At 38.1% G+C, this 11,460-nt stretch overlaps 1 pseudogene; it reads left to right on the top strand.

Moving 5' to 3' along the window:
• The first annotated feature begins 8,577 nt into the window (after positions 1-8,577).
• On the top strand, positions 8,578-9,504 carry LOC130216801 (endonuclease G, mitochondrial-like; annotated as a pseudogene).
• Positions 9,505-11,460: the final 1,956 nt, after the last annotated feature.

Raw genomic sequence — 11,460 nt, forward strand, 5'->3', positions numbered from 1 at the left:
ACAGAGAGATGTTTCAATACATTGATTTTTTTTAAACAAAATTAGTTTTAATAACTACTTTCTTCTGCTATAATAACATAATATTATACTAGTTATTCTGTAAGAAATCAGTATTGAGCTATTGTGCAATGTAAAGGCTAACTAGGTTAATTGGGTATATGGCACAGCTAGTGTTTTTCCCTACAGATAAACCTCCGGTGAAAGCTTAATGTGATTTTCAATTTCATACAGTTCCTTTCACAGCATTGTTGTTTTAATGAAATTAAAATACAATCCGTTAAATAGACTTAAGCATTCATTTATTTGTTTAAGTGTAAAACGAGAGCTAGTTTAAGTGTAAACTAGCCCTGTCAGTAACAGCAGGCGAGCACAAAAACTCCACTAAAAATACTGTAATATATATACTGTAATAATTATTTAACATATTTAACATGTTTACTGTAAAAATACTGTAATTTATATTTTTTAAAGAAATGGCGTGGAAAAAATATATATTTAATGCAGTGCTTCTTGTCCAGTCTGAGACCCACTTTATATCGTATATCTATCAGGCAGTGAAGATCACTGATTTATAAAGAAAACAGACCTTAAATGCAGTGATTTTGTAACAGCATCCATGTTTAAACTGGGTTATTGGACATAAACAGTCCTTCTGCATATATCCTTTAGGTTAACTAGGCAAGAGATACACTATATATGTGTATATATATATATATATATATATATGTATATGTATATGTATGTGTGTGTGTGTGTGTGTGTGTGTGTATATATATATATATATATATATATATATATATATATATATATATATATATATATATATATATATATATATATATATATATTTATATACACACACACATACATACATATATATACACATTTATATATATACACACACACATACATACACGCATGCACTCTCTCACACACACACATACACAACCGGTCAAATGTTTAGGCTGAGTAAGACTTAAAAAAATTTAAAATAAGCTTCCCCTGCTCATCAAGGCTGCATCTATCTCATCACAAATACAGTATAAATTGTGAAATGTTATTGCAATATAAAATAACTGTTCAGAAGTAGTTTACAATTGAATTTAATAATTTATTCCAGTGATTTTTAATGATAAATTTTCAGCTTCATTACTCCAGTCTTCAGAAATCACTCTAATATTTATTATTATTATTATTGTAATAGTAATAAAAGCAAAAATGACTGTAGTAATTTCATTTAAAACTACATACAATAAGAAAGCAGTTACTCAATATTTTATTACATTTTTAACAATTTATATATTTTTTACATTTAATTGTTATTAACATGTTAGTATCATTCAGTGAGTCTCTTGTGGTGCTGGTTGAAAATGAGAACACAACCGATGGATAAGTGAAACAAAAATTTACAATTTATTAAACAGAGAATATCAAACAATGAATATAAGAGTTTAGAATGTAATTTTAAATAACTGAATTGAACAAAAAACGAAACAGGAGTGTTGTCAAAACAAAGAAATAAATATAACAAAACAATGTAACTAAACCACAACCCTCTAAACTAACTAACCAAAGAAATATGCAGAATTAAAACCACAATCTTCAGCGTATTCAACGCTTAAATAAACTTCTTACCTATTCCAAAACATAATTACAAATGTGGCAACTCCTCCATAAACCAACACGCGAAAACTATGCTGCTCAAAATTACGACAGTTATCGTAAAGTGTACACTGTTAGCCATTAGCAAAACAAGAGCTCATCTGATAATCCAATTCTTATAAAGATTGTTCGACTTCCTAATAATAAATACTAAATTGAGCTGCGCAAGCTTATCTAATATATAGATCACATAAACGAGAGACAAACTACAACGGCAACAAAAATAATACAAACACAACTGAACAGGCTGGCCGCCGCAAATGAGGAGGTCGGTGGCGAGCCAAGTGCTCCTGCTGAACAGCTCAAGTGAAAGCCTTTTAGACGTGGTGGAGCAGCTCCTGATTGGTGCGCCGAGTGGGCCATAATGGTCATTGACAGCCTTCTCGACCAATGGTTGCATACCTAGGACAGGATAGAGGACACAACGGAAGAGAGACGAGAAAGGAAAACACAAAACACTACAAAACATACGGGAAACCTAACACCGCCCTGATAAACAGTATCATTTTCTTTGAAAAAAACAAAAAGTATGAAAAAAATCTAATAAAAATGACTTTTGACTGGTAGTGTGTGTGTGTGTGTGTGTATGTGTGTGTGTGTGTGTATATATATATATATATATATATATATATATATATATATATATATATATATATATATATATATATATATATATATATATATCAAATAAATGAAGCCCTTCAGTCCAAGAAAACTGCTGCTAGTACTCAATACTAGTTTTTTTGCGATTCCGCGATCGCTGAATCCAACGCAAAATCAACAAGAATTCGCAAATTTTTTGTGATGCTGCAAAACTCTTGTTTAAACGCAAAATAGTCACGATAAAATTGAATAATCTCATAGAACATCAAATTCCAAACCATGTAATCAAATTATATTTATTTCAGTTTGCAAATAAATGTTTTAAATGACTTATAGATATCTCACTTGCGCCCTCACAATCATTACATGGGGGCCGGGTGGTGGTGTTTTGGCAGTCTATGTGTTGCAGGCCTCACCTTCGGAGACCCAGCAGACAGATTACTGAAAAACATGATTATTCAATTCCCCTTTATTTGTATAGCGCTTATACAATGTAGATTGTGTCAAAGCAGCTTCACATAAAAGATCACAGTAAATAGGAACAGTGTAGTTCAGTTTGTAGTGTTTAAGTTCAGTTCAGTTTAGCTCAGTTCAGTGTGATTTAATAATCACTACTGAGAGTCCAAATATTGAAGAGCAAATCCAACGATGCGCAGCTCTACAGATCCCGAACCATGCAAGCCAATGGCGACAGCGGAGAGGGAAAAAAAACCTTGAGAGAAACCAGGCTCAGTTGGGCACGACCATTTTAATTTCTCCGCTGGCCAAACGTCTTGTGCAGAGCTGCAGTCTCAGTGGCGGAGGCTGGAAGCTGGCCTCAGCGAAGACTCGTCTGTCCCTGGAGCGTCAGAGGAATCAGTCTCATGTTCTCCACTCTTCCATGACCATCACAGTAGCTGCTCGGGATTCGGCCTGGTCCAGGATATGGAAACCTTGGTTCATCTCGTCGTTGGTCTTGGATCGTATCAGTGGCTCTGCATAGTCTGAGGGCCTCGGGAAGAGTATCCCCAGGTGGAAATGAAATAAAATGAAAACCACAGAGTCGTGTCTGCTCCTTTGCAGCTCCTCTGGCGATCTGAGGGAGCGCGCAGTTCACTGTGGTAGATTCTCCGGATCGAGTGTTAAAATAAAAGTCCTCTCTATGAAAACGCAAATATTCACTACTTTGACAAATACTGCACGAACATTGTTTTTACAAGGTCGACTGTGATTGGTCACTTTTCATGTCAGTCAAATCACCACTTTGGAATCCCAGTATATTTAATATATTATATAAAAATATATTATATATTTTTGATGAAATAATCACTATTTTGGTCTATTTTAGCAGCAAAAAAATATCAAATGAATCCGAACAAAGATCAAAAATTTGCCAAAATATATATATTTTTTTTCTTCCCATCCTGTAGCTTACTCACCACCACCACTCACCTTTGCATTTCGCTGTTGTGAATCTGTCCTGAATTTTCTCTCCTTGGCATAACACAAATGTTTTCCCTTATAGGAGCTTGCTCGGGGGGGTTGGGGACTTTTTGAAGCCAGCTGATGGACTGGAGCCCTTAACCAATACCCTCCTGCATTTTCCTCCTCATTAGAATCTACCAAGTCACTGTCTCTGTCGTCCATATGGTTGATGATTGTTTGTCTTACTGTCCGTTTTTTCCTATCAGGTCTCAAGGATCCAGGTGCTGTTGCTGGAGGTTCAACAGGTAAGTCATTCACCAGTAGCAATAGGTTTTGGTGTAATGTCCTTGTCTTTATAATTAGGAGGCGGTAGTCTACACACAGCTGGAGTTTGCCGTCCATTTTCTTCACGCAAGCATTATTTCCCAATATTTCACATTGGCTGTCTCTCATGTGTCCCAAGTCTACAGGAGGATGCCACAAACCTGTGTTTTTCTCTGCCTCTCGTGTCATTGTAGTCTGGACTATCTCTGTCTGCCTTACTCCACTTGATTGTTCAGGCTCCACAATTCTTTTTATCTTCTGTCATCTTCCAAGGAGTGTGCCCGATGGTAGTATAATGTCATATCCAGTGTTATTTCCAATATGTACTGATATATATGTGAATTATCGCTGTTGGGTACCGTCAGTAGCCCCTCTCCAACATCCAAACACTTCAGGTGGGTACTCTCCATATGTGGCTCAAACATAGTCCACACATAGTCTACATAGACTACATAGTCCAGCTGCACTACCTTTGGATTTAAAGCAGCATCGTACCCAAGTGACCTGCCCTGTCGGTACAACAACTGCCCTCTGGCTGACTTTTAGAAGACCATATTACTCTTCTTCTGTATTCTGGATAACTTCAATTAGGGTTTGTGCTTTCTCTGTTGGGACATCAATTGCTCCAGCTTCTAGTGTGGTGAGTGTTTGCTTGAGCTTTTCAGGTTGACCTTGAATCAGTTCTTCAATTACGTTGAAGCCCAGGAGTGGTCTCTCAATCGGCATTTTACTCACAAGAAAGGGCACATTGATGGAAAGGTTGGGGTCCTCATTTCCTAGCAAGTTGACTGTGATGACTGTCCATCTGTCAAAAGGGATAGGCTCTCCATTAACCGCACATATCTCCAGATCGTTTCCACATCCCAACAGGTCTCGCAATGGCCTCACCTTGATATCAGGTAGGTATTTCTCTTTCCATGCACGATCTACCATGCTCACCAGTGCCCCTGTGTCGAGCAGTGCCTTCACAGTAAGTCCATTTAAGTTACACTGAGTTAATGCTTTGCTTTCTATCAGCTGAATTATGGTGATAGTTTTTGATTTGCAAGGGGTCTCTACAGTCATGTAATCCACAGTCAAGTCTGTTGTTTTGCCCTTTTGTTTATGGCTTTTATTTCTGTGATTGCTTGTTTTTTTTCTCCTCAGGTACATTCAGGGTTATAGAAGTTGGGTCAGTTTGGGACATTCGCTCTGCGGTCACTGGTTGCCCCCCTGCAGTGGCCGGTTTCTGTTCTGTTCTGTTCTGCTCGATGCCCCTCCTCACCACAGACAAAACAATGTGGACAATCTTGCCTCCCCTCTCCTGTACACTGTGCACAACACCGTGAGTAGCCCACTCTGCGTGAAACTGGATGACTGACTGAGCATTGGCAACCCCTCTCCACACATGCTGTCATAGACTGTTGCAGTGCATCAACTACAGTGGAGACAGCATCAATTCTTGCAGTGAGTTGTTTAATTGTATCGTTCTGGGTTTTTCTTACAGCACCCTCTGTCCTGCCGCCCTCGTCAATGGTGGGGTCAGTGTGGACTTGTGCACTATTTGCCATTGACTGTTTCAGTCTATTAGCTGGGCCCAACCGTCGCAGTCTTTCATTTTCGTCACACGTGATTTTCATGACATGTCTGAGGATAGTATCATCAGTCACATTACTGTCAGCAAGCAGTGGTTTCAGTTCGCTGCAGATCTCTTTGCATTTGTGACTAAGTCTTTGATATACTGTGTGAAATAGATCTTGCACTGTACTTTCAGTCATAATCGGCTTGTCTTGCTGCAAACAGTTTTTTTTGTTTCAGCCCCATCACACGGTATAAGAACTGTTGAGGTGTCTCGTGGTCACTTTTAGTGCACATCAGTTTCTGGAATAGTTCTGTGCTGTTTCGATCTCCTAGATGTGACTGTAAGAACCCTTTCAACTCATTCACCGTCATGTCATCTTTATTTATCAGCATGTCTTTGAAAATGCCAGGCTTGATGATCCTTAGCACCCCTCTGATAATTTCAGTATCACTAAAGTTCTCCCTCAAACCAGCATCCATCTGTCTACACATTGTTGTATGTGATATCTGATGAGTGGTCCCCAATCTGGCCTCCAAGTATCTTGAACTCTCGGGGCTGGATACATGGAAGACCCACTATAGGAAATGCACTGTTATGAGCTTCCCGCTGAGGTTGTTCAGTGTGGTATGGGGTACAATTTCCTTACTTCGAGTTGCACTACTCAGTGGTTCAGTGTCTGTGATAAGTGTCACATTTTTGATGAATTCTGCTAGAATTCTCTTCATCGCCATATTTGTTTTGGATTCAGGCCCACTAACACCCCCTGAGTTTGTTTTGATGGAGTGATGATGGTAAGTATGTGTTGTCAGTCAGTGTCTGTCCATCAGTGTTCGGTGAATGTGAGACATGTGTAGGGTGAGTGGTTGTATCAACATTAGGTGTACTTTATGTAGTGCATATCTGTTTTGCTGATTTTACAACCTCATGCAATGACAACAGTTCACTAAGGCCTTGATCTTCAGTTTCAAACAAGGATTCACTTGACATGAAGGTATCTATATACTCATAACACCCTTCACTGTCCTCTATATCCAGCCCAGATACACCTTTACCTCGTACAGGCTCGAGAGCCTTGGCGATGCGAAACAGCTCATCAGCAGATAGCGTGATTAGATCTTTGCGGATGTCCCACACCAATCGCTTCCTCATACGCTCTGCCATGACGTTGTCCTCCTTAGTCTTTACTGATGCTTGTTACTACCTGGGATGTAGACAGTTGTCTGTCCAAACTGCTGCGTGTCTCGTTGTTACTGTTGCCATAGTAGCTGCCGACCTCAAGATCCAGCGCCACCTGATCCCATGGTCCAGAAATAAGTGGATCAGCCTCCTCGTGCCACGTGAAGCCAATCCCAGACGAGCCCCCAAGAATCTGTTGCAGGCCCCACCTCCGGAGACCCAGCAGACAGATTACTGTAAAACATGATAATAAAATGAAAACTATGGAGTCACGTCTGCTCCTTTGCAGCTCCTCTGGCGATCTGAGGGAGTGCGCAGTTCACTGTGGTAGATTCTATGGATCGAATGTCAAAATAAAAGTCCTCTCCATGAAAATGCAAATATCCACTACTTTGCAAGCAAATACTGCACAAACATTTTTTTTTACAACTAGTAAACCCATCGAATTTAAACAAAACAACACAACTGTATATACACTTTGTGTGTATCACATATGTAATAAGCAGAAGTGGGTGAAGCGCGAGTGACTTACATGTGAAGTCAATTCAAAGAAGCATTAGGCATCCTGTGGCGCAAATTGGCCATTTTGTGCATTTGACGCGCATCAGACTGCAAAAAAAGTGTGAGCAAACATCTAAAAAATACAGAGTAATGGAACAGACAGAAAAGCAAGCAGCTTACAATAATGGAGACTGGTTCAAGGATTGACGGCCACTGGGCATGACTGAATTAAAAGCGAAAACTGAGAAAGTAAGTTCGTGCATAAAAATTATACAGCCTTCCTTTGGCTTAATCCCTACCTTTTAGGTCTTGTTTTGATATGACACCAAAATAAAGAAGCTTTATTTTTATGATTTGTGTCATTGTATCAGATTGCACACCTAACATAGATAATATATAATTCAAGAGTTCACACTTAGATATTGTTTGACAACTGTTAGCAGGTTTGGCATGCTGTCCCGGGAGAGAACCCTGAGCTCGGAGATAGGTGAGCCCAGGGCTCCCGCCTGGTCCATAGAGCATATGAGGGGAGAACGAGATAAGGTGGTTCTCGAGAGCTCCCCGTGATAAAAGAAAAAAGGAGGAGAAGGGGTGGATGGGGGGTTTCTTCGGAAAACGAAGATAAGAGAGTAGTTCTAGCTAGGCTACTTATAGTGAGTTGGGGTTAATCTGATTGGCTAACTAGTGAATGTAGATGAGTGGCCAGCTGCAGTCAATCATATCACGTGCTCCTCTCGAAATTAGTTTGAAAACTTCACTTATTAGTGCTGTCAAAATTAGTGCGTTAACGCATGCAATTAATTTTAAATGTTTAACGCGGTAAAAATTAACGCAATTAATGCAGTTGCAGGTTTTTTTTTTCTGTTGTGGCCGACGTGTGTTTAACGTGCAAACAAATCTGGATAATACCAAGTAAGCACTTTTAGAAGGAAAGTTTCAGTATAAAACAGTTAATCGCATTACCAGGCTATCCATCGTTGGCCCGGCCTGATAAAAGCCCTGGCTCGCACTGGCCCGACAGTGGAAATGTGGCTATTGAGTTGTAATAACCCATTATAACATGTTTGTCTGTTATTGTAGAGCAAAATCTGGTGTAAAATCAGCACAGCAGACGTGTGTGTTCATCTGACCTTCAGTCTGTTCATGTGAGTCCACCTTTAACTCACTTCTCAATCAATCAATGAATAAAGGGGAATTTTGACATAATGTTGTTTTTTTCTGTCCTTGTGCACATTGTTTTAGTCTGATCAGAGGAGAAGATCCTTGAAGAAATTAAAGAAGTGAAATTAATAAGCTCATACAAGAGCTCTTTCTGTTGCTGAAATTTGTCTACAGATTTCATCAAGATGGCGTCAGATAAGTGTAGTGATGGTGGATCTGCAAGTTCTTCATCCACTGGCATTAAGATCCCACTCTCAGAGCTGTTTGGTAGGGAAGCCACCTCTAAAGAAACTGAAACCGTCAAATCCAAATATAAATTAATTGATGGATGTCCTTCAAGAAAAGAAATTAAGAAAAAAAGAACCTACGTCATGTCATACAATAGAAACACCAGGAATGCTGAATGGGTGTATGAGATACTAAACGAGGACACTTCAGTCATAAAGGAAAAAGTAAAACGTAAATTATCTAATCATAGTAAAGTCGCAGGCTACACTCGAGGTCATCTTGCTGCGGCGGCCAATCACAGGTGGTGTCAGGAAGCCTATAATGACACTTTCTCTTCCACCAACATTTCACCACAGTGTGCTGTGCTAAATAATTGCATGATGAATGCTTTAGAGGAATGGTGTCGTAAAAACCTAAAAGACCAGATCTGTAACATCCACATGTACACTGGACCAATAATAAAAGCCAAATCTGCAGACCAAAGACGCAGAGACTCAAAGAAAGCAGTGCCTGATTCCTTCTTTAAGGTGATTATTGAGGAAAATCGTGACGGCACAGTGTCAGAGGCAATCGGATATCTGATTACCAACGATGAAAGTACATTAGCGAAGGATGCTGAAGATAAACTGAAGGATGCGATGCCAATGTATAATTTTGTGAAAATAAAGTACAAGAAATCAATCAAGGATATCGAGAGCATCTCTGAGCTGAAGTTCTATGTAAAGGATGTTCAGATAAACAAAGACGAGATCAGGAGTGTGACGTGGACAGGAGAAGATGGAGGAGGAGAATCATGCAGAGCTCACATAGAAGTCAGAATAGGAAAATAACTACAGGAGGATCCTGTTGAGCCTGAAGAAGAGTTTATGATCTTCCCTCATTAGGATCAGATCATCTGTAGCTGAACAGAGAAAATGAGTGAATCTGCAGTGAATTCACTAGGGGCTAATAATAGAGAAGAAATATGTGATTAAAAACTAATTGACATTGATTTGAAACAGGTTTAACAGTGATATTTTGGGCACTGAATGTTTCTCATATACCCAGAGCACAGTCAATATGTGTGTGTTATAATAAGAGGAAGTTTAGACAGTCGTCTGCATTTATTCATTTACATGTGTTCACATTTAATCTACATTAGTTCATTTTACCTTTAATCGCTTATGTTTATTCCTGTTTATTAATGTACGTTTATTAATTTACATCTATTTGTGTTTATTTACATGTTTATTCACTTATGCTTATTCATATACATTTTATTTTTTGGTTATTCTTGTACGTTTATTCAAGTTTCCTTAATTTTTCTCTGTAACAAAGGAAAGATTCAATGGAATGAAGAGAACAGTGATCATGCCATGAAATATTAATGTGTGTATCTATTATATCCTATCCTCTATTCTGCCTGATGTATTGACTATATTCTCAGACAAAACTGAAATATTGTTCTCTGACTTTTTATTATTGTCCTGTTCATCTTTATGAATCAGCTTTCACAGTCTATAAAGTGCTGTAGAAATAAAGCTGACTTTAGTAAATAAACTCTTGTTCTTCTTTGTTTTGGGGGAGGATGACTTTAAATGGAGATCCTGTAATTAAAGCTCATTCGGATGTTTTATTTAGATCAGATACAGAGAGGGAAAAACTACCACATAATTCTGTATACAAAAAAAAAATTACTACATAATTCCGCACTACATAAATGTGTATGTGTATAGACATATATATATATATATATATATATATATATATATATATATATATATATATATATATATATATATATATATATATATATATATATAATATATAATTTCTGTTTAACAGAGAGCAGATTTCTTCAACACATTTCTAATCATAATAGTTTTAATAACTCATCTCTAATAACTGATTTATTTTCTCTTTGCCATGATGACAGTAAATAATATTAGACTAGATATTCTTCAAGACACTTCTATACAGCTTAAAGTGACATTTAAAGGCTTAACTAGGTTAATTAGGTTAACTAGGCAGGTTAGGGTAATTAGGCAAGTTTACATATACGTATGCATTATACTTTAGGTAAGTATAACGATGGTTTGTTCTGTAGACTATCAAAAAATATATAGCTTAAAGGGGCTAATAATATTGATCTTAAAAAAAATCTTTAATTTTAATTGCATAGCAATGAAACTGTGTTATATTTATGGAGAATATTACCAAGGGGAAGGAGATAGATGATAAAAAGCAGGGGCCCCAGGACTGAGCCCTGGGGTACACCTGAAGAAACTGTAAAATGCTGGGAAGTGAAAGATTTGAGTTGAATGAACTGAGTGCTGCCAGAGAGATAAGATTTGAACCAGTCAAGTGGGATATTGAACCAGTCAAGTGCTGTGACAAATAGTGTCAAAGACTGCACTCAGTTCAAGGAGGATGACAATAGATATTATTCCAGAATCAGCTGTCATAAGAAGGTCATTGGTGATTTTAATCTGGGCAGTTTCCGTGCTGTCAGCGATGTTAGATGTCCGTGTCATTTACATGCATACGCACTTTCCCTCCTCTCTGCCTGCACAGCTGATTCTAGTGTACACAAGAACTAGTGTAGCGTAATGTTTTCTGTGTTCTGTTGAAATCACTGACACATCATACCAATCTATGCCTTTATATTATGTCCTCGTTTATTCTGGATAACACAAAGGAACATATAAGAGGACTTGTGCAGCCTATCAGCATGTAGTGATGTATTCACTCGCACACTGCTGAATCTCATGCAGACTAGGCTGGGTTTTAGCAAAATCAACATGGAGACAGGAAACCCCAAATATGGTTATGACAAGTGGAATCACAAACTAACGAATATT

Source organism: Danio aesculapii, chromosome 3, assembly GCF_903798145.1.
Source record: "Danio aesculapii chromosome 3, fDanAes4.1, whole genome shotgun sequence".
Classification (NCBI taxonomy): Eukaryota; Metazoa; Chordata; class Actinopteri; order Cypriniformes; family Danionidae; genus Danio; species Danio aesculapii.